The following is a 13,994-nucleotide window of genomic DNA, read 5'->3' as shown; positions in this document are numbered from 1 at the left end:
GTTTTAGTTTTACTAACTTGATTTTTTGTTTGTCTTTAGCCTTGCATTTTCGTTATCATTACATAAACATGACATATCAATATCTTTTACATTTGTATCCCGCATTTACATCTTCACATTTGCATTTACCTTTACACATTACTTGTTTTATTGTTCTATATGTCCTAACTTGTTTACTTTCTGCTTTCCTTTTCCTTACATCATATGGACATGATATACATAAAAGGTGTTGATTCTGAGTGGTCACCAATTAAAAGGTTTTCACAATGTATAAGGAGTTCATGATCTAGTAAACCATGATGCATCTAGGAGGTGACATTGTCAAGACGCACCGAGAAGACTAAAAAGCCATGTGACCAAAGATCGTGTGTCCGAAAAAGAGTACCAAGAGACACAAAATATACGAGAAAGCAAATGGCCAGTATGATGGATAAAATAGTTGCATTGGCCAAAGGAAAAAAGATTTCTACACAAGAAGGGAAAGAGCTCGATGAGAATAATCTTGTAATGTCAGATACAAAAGAGAATATTGTAAAGCAAGGTGATCCTAGCAAACACGAAGAATCATGCACCGTCATCTTTCACATCAACAAGTTATCTGTAGATACCAAGGAAGTGGTTACAACTATAAAAGTTCAAAGAGATGAAGATGAGTCATGTGATCAAGACTTGCTAGTATTTGAGAATCTATTGCTTATGTTGGTAGAGAGGAACCTTACGACCCTAATTCAGTCCAAGCTGAAAGAACCCCTGTATCCTAAGGGATATAATGTTAATGTCAAATGTACTTATCACATAGGATGCTCAGGACACACTACAGAAAATTATAGTGCATTAATAAACAAAGTCAGAGATCTTATCCATATAGGGTTGTTGAGTTTCAAGCAAGGTATTTTCATGTTCCCCAAAAGTTCAGTAGTTATTCGAGTGCATGAGAATATGAAAACGAAGGATAACAAGAACCCAACCATAGCAACTCAGTGTTCGAAGCTGGCTCCAAAAGTATGTCCTCACTCAACCGTGTCACGCCTAAATGATGACCAAAAGCTAGGAGGTTATAGTCTTTATTTTTATCTTATTCCTATATTATATGGAGACTTGTACAGTAAGTTTTTGGAAGCAAAGAAAGTGAACCCACAATATGTAAAGCCTTGGCCACTATATATCTAGAGTGGTATGATATCAATGCTAATTGTGAATATCACGCAAAAGCTCAAGAACACTATATGAAGAACCACTTTGCCTTTAAACATTGAATTCAGTGCTTTTAGAGCATGGGGTTTTAGAGTTTTACATAGAAGGTCAACCTAGATCGATATATGAAGGCCTAGTTGAGGTGGAGTTAAGAGTGTTCAAGGATAAAAACATTAGTGGGGGCACCCAAGATGAATCACAAATATGCTAGTTGTAAAATGAAAAAGGATAATCTGAATAGAGAAATGAAAGTCATGCAAGATGGTTTTCAAAGAATCAATCAAGATTTTCAAAATATTAGTTTAGGTGATACTCTAGAGGAATGGGCAAAAGGAGTCTCTAAATTGAAGAATGAAGCTAAACAATGGAAAAAGAATTGCAAAGTGAATGAAGGTTGAGCTAAGAAGTTATTTCGTTGTCTACATATTACATAAGGAAAACACAACATAACCTTAAACAATTTAGGGATATGTCAAGCAAAGAATGAAATGTTGAGAACAATCATTGTTGACACAAAAGCTTCATTTCAAAGCCACAATCGTGAGAAAGACGCTAAATTAGTAGGCATTAGAGCCAAGAATAAGACATTAACAGAGTTTATACATGATTATAAAAATCTTAGATGATAACTTCATAACTACATTGAGTCTCTTACAGGGGAAAGTTATCAATATTGTATACAACTTTAAAATTTGAAACATAAGCAATAGGAAAAAGAAAATGTAATGAAAAAGATTATTATTCAAGCAAGTGATGTGGCTCACAAGTTGTTTAACTTAGTTAGATTTGTAAGAGATTTGAAGCATATTGACTACTCAACACTAGATCATGATTGGATGTTAACTTGGCTCCAGAATGAGATAGAGAAGCTAGGAGTTAAAGCTTTTTATTATATGTAAAGTTTGGCAATTTTATTTACTAAAACTTGGTGTTCAATGAAAATCGTTTAAGATTGTCACTTTGGAGAGACATTTTTTTGCATACATTCATTGTATTTATTTATTTATATTTGTTACATGCATTCATTATAAAAATATAAAAATAATTCATGGAGGATTACGTGAAAGTAACACCAAGTTCGTCATTATGGATAAGAGGTTGAAAGTAATAGAGCAGTCCCAAAGTGATTTACGAGATCGGTTTCAATATCAGTTAACCACATTGCAACAAATTATGAGGAATTAAGCATTAAATTCTGAAAAAGAATTATTGAGTCAAATGGCAATATTTTTTGCCTACAAGAGTTGTTGACAAAGATAAAATGCATGCTGAGGGATATCGGTGTTACCAGATTGGCGTGTCAAGGTTGGCAACCTTCCCTGAGGTATATTATTTGAATTAAGGGAAAAATATCACTAATCTTGAGCAAATCAGAGATAAATTTAAGCAGTTAGGGGAATTTGATAAAGTGATGAAAGGTGTTATGTTTCCCACAATAATCTATATGTGGGAGAACTCAGGTTAGTTCTTGACTTGGTTATCCCACAAGAGTTTAGGCTGTCCAATTTTGAAAAATATGATGGTAACAGTTGTCTTCTGATCCATTAAAATATGTTTTTAGAAAGATGGAGGGATAATACAAAGGTAGAGGGATACTTGAATGACGAAAATTTGTTGATCCATTACTTTCATGACAGCCTTACTGGACTCGCTGTAGTATTGTATAATCGATTGAGCAAAGAACAATTCAGTTCATGGGTCGATTTAGCCAATGATTTTCTAGAACAATATCGATATGTCAATGGCTTGGCTCTGAGTCGTCAAAATATCTAGAGAATGAGAATAAAACCTAATGAAAGCTTTAAAGAGTATGCATTGAGATGGTGAGGCATGGTAGCTCAAGTTCAAACTCCTATGTCGAAGGAAGAAATGTCATACATGTTTCATAGCACCCTCTCATATCCTTTCTTTGTGTTAATTCTTGTAAATGCAACAAATGCCTTCAAGGGTCTTGTGAAAAATGGGGAGTTAATAGAGGGTGCGATTACCAAAGGAAACATGAAGGTGTCTTCCAAAACTCCAACCGACCGAAAATTAAAAGATGATGAGGTGAATGAATGTCATTTTCAAAATCATTATAATCGTAAAAGAAAGGAGACAATTAATCACTCAAATTAGCTAAAGAAGATTCCTCGAGTAAGAAAGGCTTTAGATCTCTTACACACACCCATCTCAGATTTGTTTCCCTATTTGATTAAAGCGCAACACCTTACTCTCAGGCCAATGAAGGTGATTTCAAACCCTTCTACTCATTGTTACGATGAAAATAGTGTTTATGATTTCCACATGGAAGCACCTGGGCATTCTACAGGGAATTGTGGGCCATTGATGAAATAGATAGAAACGCTTGTTAGCAATAGGGAACTAACTCAAGATTTGGTGAAGCAGTGGATGACTAACCCAAATATGACATCAATACACAAAATGTAGCATTTGATTGAACCAAGTGCATTAACATCAGATGGAAAATAGAGGACATTCTGGAATCAACATATCAGGCTATTGTTTACCCTCTGTGAAGATTAATTGAATTCATGTTTTGTTTGAATTTGTTTTTCTGTCTTTCTTTATTTTTGGATGCTTTTAAAGTTCTAATTGAACAAACACTACTCATGTTTAGACTATGAGAAATGAAAAAAATTTCTTTTTGAAGTTTAATGAATACAATAAACTATTCTTATAGCCATTGAAAAGTGGCAAGAATTAACCCTTATAAAATGATAACCTTAATCATGATTTAGAGTTTACACTCGAATATCACACCATTTTCTTGCAGGATTATACCTTCCCCTTACATGACCAAGAATACAAAGACAATGAATTAAGGTATGTTTGGGGGATGACAAAATAAAGTAATTCTCAAGTATGAAGTTACGAAACTGATTAGACCACACTTTTGTTGAGGACGTTTAATGATGATCATAATCTTCATGAAAAATATGATAATGAAGTAAATGAATTTAGTTCAGGTCAGTTCCTTGGGCATTAAACTCTAAAGATGATAGTTTATAACTTTCAACGACACCCAGACTATAACAGGTTCTTCTTGATAAGCTTAAGAAATCCAATTCATATACCCATAAAGTTAATGAAGTGTCTTCATAAGATAAATGTCATAAGGCTGAGCTATTCCGCTAAAGAAATTGTTTATAGCGGTAATACAAAAGCCTTGGCTTTATGTATAGATAACATTCAAACCATGACATTGATCGGATACCTGGTAATTCAATGTTTGCTCCACTATGGTTATCAAGTCAAAGACTTTGTGATGAGATGAATCCTTCACTATGCCAAAATAAAGGCAAATGAATTTAAAGTTGATAAATTTCAAGGAACAAAGGCAATAATGCCTAGTGTTTGAGTCAATAAGGATTATCGATGAAAATGGACTAAGGGAGCTGAGAAACACTTTTTATAATAAACTTCACACAAGCACTCAGGAATTTTTTGTTTTTAGACTGATATTTCTTCAATGTCTTTACTAAAGAATTCGATAAAGCTTGAACAAATGAAAGATTTCAGAGAACCAAAATGGATGTGTTCTAAAAGGTTTACCAATTGAATATGCTGATTGCTTCATTTTGTTCGCATTCGATTGGAATACTAAGTCGAGATAGATGGCCATGTCATGATGCTTGAAAACATTGAGAAAAAAACGATGCCGTGATGATTTAAACCATAGAAATAAGAAGCCAACCAAAAATTAACCCTTTGATCTTGACACTTGTCAAAGGGTTATAATTTCTAAAAATAAATTTTTTATTTACTCAATATTCACTAAATTGTTGATTTGTTTCAATTGTGAGCCTGAAAAAGGGGGCATCATTTTGTTTTATATAATTCTTTAATTTCTTATTAATTCTAGAAAACGAAGAAAGGAGAAAAAAATTTGAAACAGGATAATCTCGAGAAATGAATGTGGTCCTTGAAGTTGATGAGGATCATTCTGTCTTAAATGAAGAAGAGAGACAGTAAAACCAAAGCAAGGAAAATAAGTGAATAAAACATTCTCTAATTCCATATCAATAATGTTAAACAATCAGGAGATTTGAAGATAAAATTTCTCACACTTCTTGGTGTCTTTATCGACATCAACATTCGATCAGGAAGTAGACTACCGCTTAATAAGATGGGGCATGATATATTCTAGTATCTCAGCTTATAGCAATGATTCAAGACATTTATTATAGAAGAATTGATCACTTCTTGAGTCTCTGTCTAGTTATGATACCTCATAAGAGGGAAATCCTTAAACTATTAGATCATAAAAGGAAAGAAGAAAAACATTTGGTGAAACTTTTGTTTACCCAAGTTGAGAGTATTAATTGTTGATAAATGGAACGAAAATGAGACATTCAAATTTGAAATTTTTTGGCACTCATATTGGGGCATTACTAAAGACCCAATTCATGTTAAGATAACAAGATTCAATTTAAGAAGACATTGAAGATGATCTTTATCGCTTGAGATGGCAGGGGGAAAATATGAAGACAAGAAGAGCTTATCTTGGAAAATTAAAATCATTCATGCTTCAATCGGTAGAAAGGCTCTAATGAAACAATTTTGATTGAGAATTGAGTCGGGGATAAATAGGGCGTCCACCCATACATTTGACCGTAACAAGAATTCAAGAGAGAAAACACTTCTTCTAAGATTTTAATGAAGAAACCAAAAGATAGAAGATATAAAAGACATGATTGCATAATATGATCAAATTGCCCTCTAGAAGATACAAGCCTAAGTTATTAAGTTTCCATGCTGATATCGAGGCATGGTCTATTCAAGAGTGGTCAAGTGAAGGAAGATTAAGCTCTTTAATTTTTTAGGCAAGAGAAAGATTAATAATTAATATTTTTTTCATATGAGAAAGTCATGCATTATATTTAGATGTATTTAATTATATTCATATTTTCATACATATATGCATATTCTTACAAATATTCCAAAGAAAGAAAATAGAGAAGAGCAAACCATAATTCTAGTCTCAAATAGAGGGAATTATATTTAGATTGACAGAACCTCAAGAATTGAGGAGCCCAATCCACATAATCATCATTACTTTGAAGTGGGACATGCTACCTGACTGATATGATGTTTTCAAATGAATTTTTTAAAGAAGTCAAGTTTGATTTTCAAAGGTTTCTTGATGATTACCTACCTAATACGATTCAAATGATTTTTTTAAGAAGCTAAGTTTGATTTTCAAAGGTTTCTTGATGATTACCCGCCTAATACGATGTTTTCAAATGATTTTTTAAAGAGGCCAAGTTTGATTTTAAAAGGTTTCTTGTTAATTACCTGATCGAAATGATGTCTTCAAATGAATTTTTAAAGAAGTCAAATTTGATTTTCAAATGTTTCTTAATAATTAAATCCTTCAAGTCATCAGTAAGTCTTTCGAGCATGATGATTAAATCCTTTGGGTCATCTGTTAGTCTTTCGAGCAGGATGATAAGCCCTTTGGGCAATCTATAAGACCTTCGGACATGATGTTTGCATATGATATTTTTGAAAAAAAACAGAAAGCAATTTTCAAAGTTTCTTACTTAGTAGACTATTTCCAAGACGAGTAAGTCCTTTAGGCCATCAGTAAGTCTTTCAAGCATGATGTTTAAATCATTCGCATCATCTATAAGTATTTCGAGTAGGGTGATAAGTCCTTCGAGCCAACTATAAGACATTCAAACATGATGTTTTCATATGATATTTGAAATATGAGAAAGTGATTTACAACGTTTCTCATTTAATAAAAATTAAAAAAATGTAAAATTAAAAAAAAAAACTGAGTAAATAAATGACATAAATATATCCTAGACTTGCTAATAAATGCTATTTGTGTTGTTGTATTAGCAACATTAATGAGGTTGCGGGCAAAACCAGGTGAGAAGATTTCTAGACCAGAGAAGCTAATTAATCGGCTGAAAAGATCAACGTATGTAACATTTGAGACAAGTTAAGTGAGTTTTCAGATGCAAAGGAACAGATCGTTCAATTTAAAAGGTGGAAGAATGAATCAATAGAAGATTCAAGAAGGAAGTCGGTGTTGGGAAAATAAAGTTATAATGAGATCAAACAAAATTAGGCTATCTTTTGTTTTTGTTTCGTTATTGTCTCACAACAACAAGCAAAGAGGCGTAGCTATTATACCCTAATTTTGTCCAAATAATTTATATCAGATGAAAAGAGAACGAGGGCCAACTTGAAAATTGCGTAATGGCTAACTCTAGTGGCAACAAACGAGGAATGGAAGTTAATGCATACATTTGTTGCTTTTGGACAATTGGAGCTTTGAACGTTTGATGAGTTGCAAGCTTTAAAGACCATAAGTTCATTTATGGGAATTTAAATCCCAAATTAAATTATGAACTTTCATCCAAATATCAATATATATATATTAAAAGGTCCATTTTACAAATTAAACCCTTCAGACCCAATTTTGCACATTCCATGCTCATTCACATTGAAAATACAACAAGAAAACATTTTCAAAGTCCATTACATTTAACCCAAATTCACACACCCAAATTAAGATATCCAAATCCATTTCTACATGAACCAATTAACCCAGTAACCCGACTCAATCTTGAGCACAACGTTTGTGAGAAATTAAACCCTAGTTCCCAAGCTCCTTTGCTTCCGCTCCCTCTCCCAAATTTTGCCCTCCACCATCCACGTTAATGGTCACGATAGTGATCTCGATAGCCTCTAGTGAAACCATATCAGCAGGAGATTGATGCCCTGCCCCACGTCACCCTTCAGCTGCTAACTTACGCTTTAACAACCCTCCAACAGAATGTGCCTCTTCAACAAAATATTCGATCGAGCCTCCCAAAATATGATCAACTTTCCATGCAAGGGAATAAAAAAAAAAACATAAAATTAGAGGATTTTTTAAGATTTTTTAAGATTTTTTACCTACGTAATATTGGTTATAAAGACCCAAAAAGAACAGTTGTAAGGGGCTCTTTTCATTTTTTTCAGAGAAACCAATACATAAAACCTTTTTTAAGGTATTTGATTTCTAAAAATTTTCAGCGACCCAAAGCTTTTATTCAATACAGAAACAGAAAAAGAGAGATAAGGAAAGCCGTTTACCTTTGTTTTCCAAGCCATCACCGGAGTTAAGGCCATCTGGGATCTCGTCGGAGGAGAGGGGAAAAGGTTAAGCTTTTGGAAATTTAAGGGTTGTCGTTTTGGGATTGTGAGTCACGGTTCTAAGTTTAAGAGAGGGAGGTATTGAGTTTAGGTTGTTCTAGATTTAATTTAGGTTTAACCGGCCACCTTTGGTGGGGCCGAAGTTCCAAAAGAGCGGATATACGACGGTTTGAGCGGCGGTGAAGCTTTTCCATGGCTCTCATTCGAAGGGGATTAGAGGGGGAGAAGAGCGTTTCGGGTTTGGTTCGGTTTAGGACTTTCGACTGCCAGGGTAAGCAACGGTCTATTGAAATAGGGCCACTGATGCACGGTGGCCTGTGGCATTGGCTTTGGATCTTTGGGGAGGCACCGGTCTAGATGAAGAGTAGAGGGGTTTGAGAGAATAAGCATACAAACGGCTGAGAGGGGTTTAATTTATGTTAGGGTTAAAATTAGTCTTAATTAGATGTTTATATTAGAATACTTAGGGTTAATAACTCTTTAGTCACTCTACTTTTAGCGCGAGTTTACATTCTAGTCACCTGTATTGCCCTTTTTGCTTTTGTTTTAATCATAATATCCTGATCTCAAAAGTTTGCATTTTTTAATTGTTAGTATATATTAGTTTCATAAAACGTATAATTCTGCTTTAGATCCCATAACTTTAACGTGTTTCTACACTTTAGTCACTACGTCATTTCTGATTTATTTTAATTCGAATGTTTATTTTTATTTATTTTTATTTAGTTACTATGCTGATTTGTACGACTAATTTAAATTCCATCCCTAAATTATGTTATTGATTTTAATTTCGTCCCTAGATTATTTATTTTATTAACCATAATATAAATTTAGCCTAATAAATTCATTTGAAATTTGTAAATTATTAATTAGTTTTCACTAAATTTGCATCGTTAACTTATTATTTTTACATGTTGATATCTTTAATTTTAGTTTTAATTGCTAATTTATTTTATTTTAAGTTTTTTTTAATTTGGTAGATTTTAGGATAAATCTTTTAGATTTAGGTTCTTCTTTAATTTTCTTCATAATTAGAGCGTTAGATTTTATATTTAAACCCTAGATTTAGACTTATCACACTTAATCTTTCAATTTGGGGAATAATTCGATTTAGTTCTCGCATTAAGATGCCCGAGGGTTCATTTCGATTATTCGATTCCATAATTGATAGGAATTAATTAGGTTAATAATTAGAGCCTCAACTTTAGATTCTTCGCAATATAATCCTTGATCTTTTAATTAGATATTCATTTGACATAATTAATTAGGTTATTAATTAGAGTCGTCACTTTAGGTTTAGTTTCACCTTAGTCCTTTAATTTAGGGAATAATATGGTTTGTCTTTCACATTAAGATGCTCAATTGTTCGAATCTATTATTTGATTCAATAATTTGTTAAAATAAATTAGGATTAATATTAGAGATTTTTTAGGTTTAGTCCTCTAAGATCTTTAATTTTCATAATTTGACACTTAAGTTAGGAAAGCCTTAATTAACCCACCTAGCATAATTAGGTCTTTAAAAGGTTGTCTAATTGCACCTTGATTTTAAAATAACAAGGAAATGTTCATTTATCAAGGAATTAATAATGTATCCTCCGCTTTATGTTAAGGGGGTTACCACTGGTAATTCTCAAAGTAAATCAACATCCTTTTTAAAACCCCATATCATGATTTCTTAATCTATAAGTAAATGTTTGTTTATTGTGATCAATAATTGAACTTTCTCATAAATGCTTAAAGGTGGATGTTATTGATCTCAATAAAGGAACATCCTTGTGCACCCATAATGATTTTAAATTAATTAAAACCTCAAATTCAAAATTCAAAATTTTCAATTTTTAATTGTAGGGTAATTGATTAGGTACTAATTTTCTGGGTGATGTGGGAGTGTTAATCTTTCTCTACGTGTAACCGATCCAGAACCTGATTTTTAGTTTTGTAGAACCAAATTTAATATTTTGATAAAATAAAATATTTTATTAAAATTACCCGATTTTTAGTGTTCCAATTGCACCTAAAAATAATTTGTGTCGAGTCCCAGCTTTTTATTTCATAATCATTTCATGGAGCCAATCTCTAAAATTTTCGTGTACCAATCAAAATGTCGTGGCAATCAAGCACGCCAAAATGCCATAGGTGAACTTCCAGTTTTCTAGAAGAATGTGTTGCGCCCAATGTAATAGAAAAAATGCCTCTACAACAAAATTTCTCAAACTTTTCTTTAGAGGCTACTTTAGAAGCTTTCATGCATAAAACTGATTCATTTATGGGTGCAACTATTGAATTTATCAATAAGACTGACTCTTTTATGAACCTTACTGAAATGCATATCAAAACCAAGGAGCACCATTCAAGGTGTTAGAAAACAAGTGGGGAAATTTGCCTAAGTTTTTAGCACAAGGTAGTCAGGGAATCTACCTAGTGATACAGAGGTAGCAAGAAACACGGTTATGAGCAGTGTAAAATGATTGCCTTGAGAAACGGTAAAACAGTGCACAGAGGGCCTACCCCTAAGGTAGATAAAGTTGTAATTGACATTCTAGAAAAATATGAGGAAATTTTTGAACAGGTAGAGTCGACAACTAAGGAAGAAAAGATAGATGATGCCATGGTAGCATAGAATATTGAACCTATAGATGTTACAACCACAACCTACCCATTTATTTTTCCAAGGAGCGCAAAAAATTGAGCTTTGAAAATTGATTACCCCCACCTTTTCTACAAAAAATCAGGAAGTAGAAGCAAGAACATCAGTATATTAATTTTCTTGACATATTGAAGCAAGTACACATCAACTTCTCGTTAGTGGAGGCAATTGATCAGATGCTCAATTATATCAAGTTCCTCAAGGAAATTTCTTCCAAGTGAACTAGACTGATTGAATCTTAGAGGGTAACCTTGACTGAAGGTTGCATGACAATGTTGAATAATCAGTTTCCCTCGAAACTAAAAGACCAGGGCAGCTTCATCATATTGTGCGATTGAAAATCGTTATGTGGGCAAAGTACTTTGTGATTTAGGGGGATACATCAATATTATTTTGAAATCTATGTTCATATGGCTCGACATTGGATATCCTAAACCGACCACAGTCATGCTTCAAATTGTCGATAGATCTTACATTTCCTTTGAGGGAACTGATAACTTTCCAAAACAGTTATTATTTAGAGCCTTTTTACATAGGTTAAGCTTGTAATTTAGCATTTTTAGAATCATATTTAGGTTTATTTTAGTATATTTTACATCATTTGCATATTGGGAGTGAATTATTGATACTTAAGCTAATTTTAATGTTTTTGCTGCAAATTGATATACTAATTTTGTGGCATTGTTAATGTTGTAGTCGTTGATGTACATTGATGTTGGACTGGATTGCTGAGATGATTTTACAGTAACTATTGTGTCACAAGGCGGTTGGATAAATTTTAGGAGTTGATAAAGTTACGGGATAAAACGTAGGAATTTGAATTTAAAAAGTACTTTTCAGACAAAAAGGGATTTTTCTATTGGTGGAAAGTTTGACTTTGATGGACTATAAATATAATATTTTCTACACATTTTTCTCATCATCAAAAACCCTATATGCCTTATATTTTTCTCTCCTACCATCACCATTTCCACCAAAGTCATTCACCCAGGAGTGTACAACAGTGTTGAGCAACAATGTAGCAGCGATGACCGATCGAGATTTGTTGGGATTTGCGAAAGCACAGATCAACAACGAGAATGGTTTGCAAAGAGGGTTGGGATCATTTTTGTGGTTAGGGAGTAAGGAGATTGAAAGATAAAGAATTGTACAGCGATTTATAGTGGTTCGACTTCTCAACCAAGTCTACATCCACTACCTTAACTCCTCACCAAAGATTTTCCAACAAATTCACTAATTTGGTCTTTATTTTTCAAGGACAAAGAGATAACCTTTACAACTCCCTAGTTTTTCACGGGCTAAACTAGAACCTTATCCCTAGCTTTTAGTAGGCTAAGCTAGAACCAAAACCCCTTTACAATGAAAGGAAATGTAAACAAGAAAACCTCTCTAAGGTAGGTGTTTATAAGAATTAAGCTCACAAGAACAGAAATATTTACAAGAGAAACATGAAATAAGAATGAAAAACTATTCTCTTGTGTTTGATTGCTTGGATAGTTGTTATATGTTTTCTTTAAGTGTCCTCATCTTGTATTTATAGCTTGCAATGTGTTTGAAGTCGTATATAGCCGTTGAGGATGTTTTGGAGTCGTTTGGGGATGATTTTTCTAAAAAAATAGGCTACCCATAACAGAGGGTATCGGTACCCCTTCATAGGGTATCGTTACACCTTCATTAAACTCAAATTAAACTAGTTCTTACTAGCCGTTGCAGCCAGTGTATGGATACACTACAGGGGGTATTGGTACACCAGTGTATGGATACACTCATAAGGGTATCGGTACCCTTTTTGCGTTCAGTGTTTGAGAAGTTATAGGTGTATGGATACACCTGCATGGGGTATTGGTACACCAGTGTATGGATACACTCATAGGGGTATCGATACACATTTGTATTTTTGCTTAAATTCAAATTTAATGGACTTTGAATTATTTTTGAAACATTTTGAAAACTTTGAATAAATTCAATTCAAGTCCAAAAACATTTTTCCATAATTGTTATATCAAAACTTAGTTCAACAATCTCCCCCCTTTTGATATAACAAAAAATTTGAAAAATTATTTTTGGCAAAACTCCCCCTTAATAAAATGTTTAATAAAAAGATACTAATTGTTAAAAAGATACTAATTGTTATCAATTGTTGGAAAATATATGAAAATGTTAAGCTCCCCCTTTTTCATTAAGAAATTGAATTTTTCAAACCAAACTTCTCCCCCTTTTTGTTATATAAAAAATAATTCAATCTTTGAAGTTCTAAAATAACATTGGAGTGTAAGTGATAAATTTGACAATTAAAATTTATTTGAAAAAACAAAGCTCCCCCTCATTAAGTGAATTCCAAACAAAATTTAGCTTTAAAAACTTGACACTTAAACAAAATTGAATTTCAACAAAGAATAATAAACATGTTAGTAGCATATGAAATTCAATATATCCAAGTCTAAATTTTTTATGCAATATCAATTGTTGAAATTAAGTGCATATGCATAAAGTTTTCTAAAAATGTTATGCATTTAAAAAAAATTGATATCAGTTGTTAGAGAGATATCATTTACTTTTTAAATCATATGCATAAATATTTAAATTTAGGTCAAAAATTTTAAATTTATAAAATCAAAATATTTAAAAAGTTGATATCAATTGTTAGAGAGATATCATTTGCATTTAAAACCAATTTTGACCAAAATTCCTTACGATGAACTAAAAATTATGAAAAATCATTTAAACTTTAAAATGTTCATCATACCAATTGTTTTCAACATACATGATATTAGAAACAATACATAATTATTTAAAATAAAAACTCATGCATGCTTAAACCAAAATGAGCAACCAAATAATCAAAATCAAAAGAATTAAGCTTAGAGGTTACTCATTCCTTTTTCATGTATGGCTAGAGCATCTTGATTTCGTCATCTTCATCACCATTGCTCCCACACACCTATAAGAGGCATTTAGCTTGATTTTGGTATCCAAATTGGTTTGGATCCTTGAAC

General features: G+C 32.6%; 1 pseudogene; it reads left to right on the top strand.

Annotated features, from left to right (window-relative positions):
• The first annotated feature begins 414 nt into the window (after nucleotides 1-414).
• LOC120187703 overlaps nucleotides 415-13,994 on the top strand; it is a 33,214-nt pseudogene continuing 19,634 nt past the window's right edge.

This window comes from Hibiscus syriacus, unplaced genomic scaffold (genome assembly GCF_006381635.1).
Source record: "Hibiscus syriacus cultivar Baekdansim isolate YM2019G1 unplaced genomic scaffold, ASM638163v2 tig00113725_pilon, whole genome shotgun sequence".
Taxonomy (NCBI): Eukaryota; Viridiplantae; Streptophyta; class Magnoliopsida; order Malvales; family Malvaceae; genus Hibiscus; species Hibiscus syriacus.
Note: the sequence above shows the minus strand (reverse complement) of the source record. Positions and strands in the feature narration are given on the sequence as shown.